We start from the raw sequence: 1,240 nt of genomic DNA on the forward strand, positions 1-1,240 counted from the left end.
GTAGTCCTTCCATCTTCTTTTGATGCATCTTGATTCGCTTAATATTTTCGCTGTAGAAACTTTCAATATTGCAACTCGATGCTTGATCTTTTTGGTCAGTTCTTTCAGCTGAGAAATCCTGAGTATGCTCTTCTCTTTTGGTTTTCTAGCTCCAGGTCTTTGCTTATGTCATTATAATACTTTACTTTGCCTTCTCCGATCACCCTTTGAAATCTTCTGTTCAGCTCTTTTACTTCATTATGTCTTCCTTTGGCTTTAGCTACTTCACAGTCAAGAGCAAGGTTCAGAGTCTCTTCTGACATTCATTTTGATCTTTTCTTACTTTCTTGTCTTTGTAATGACTTTTTGCTCTTTTCAGGTATGACGTCCTTGATGTCATTCCACAACTCATCTGTCTTTGGTCATTAGTGTTCAAGGCATCAGATCTATTCCTGAGATGGTCTCTAAATTCAGGTGGAATATACTCAAGGTCGTGCTTCTTGGATCTCGTGGAGTTGTTCTAATTTTCTTCAGTTTCAAGTTCAACATGCATGTGAGCAAATGATGGTCTGTTCCACAGTTGGCCCCTGGCCTTTGTCTGACTGATGATATTGGGCTTTTCCATCGTTTCCACAGATGTAGTCAATTTGCTTGCTGTGTATTCCATCTGGTGAGGTCCAGGATTATAGTCACCATTTATGTTGTTGAGTAAAGGTATTTGCAATGAAGACGTTGTTGGTCTTACAAAATTCTATCAAGGGATCTCCAGCATCTTTTCATTCACTAAGGTCATATTTTCCAAATACCAATTCTTCTCTTTTGTTTCCAACTTTTGCATTCCAATCACCAGTAATTATCAATGCATCTAGATTGCATCTTTGATCAATTTCAAACTGCAGAAGTTGGTAAAAATCTTCAATTTCTTCATCTTTGGCTTTAGTGCTTGGTGCGTAAATTTGAGTAATGGTCATATTAACTGGTCTTCCTCGTAGGCATATGGATATTATAACTGAGGGCATTGTCCTTCAGGATAGATCTTGAAATGTTCTTTATGATGATGAAAGCAACGCCATTCCTCTTCAAATTGTCATTCCCGGCATGGTAGACCATATGCTTACCCGATTCAAAATGGCCAATAGTAGCCCATTTCAGCTCACTAATGCCTAGGATATCAATGTTTATGATGATTTCCAATTTTCCTAGATTCATACTTCTTACATTCACATTCCAATTATTAATAGATGTTTGCAGCTGTTTCTTC

The sequence above is a fragment of the Elephas maximus genome, chromosome 4 (genome assembly GCF_024166365.1).
Source record: "Elephas maximus indicus isolate mEleMax1 chromosome 4, mEleMax1 primary haplotype, whole genome shotgun sequence".
NCBI classification, from domain to species: Eukaryota; Metazoa; Chordata; class Mammalia; order Proboscidea; family Elephantidae; genus Elephas; species Elephas maximus.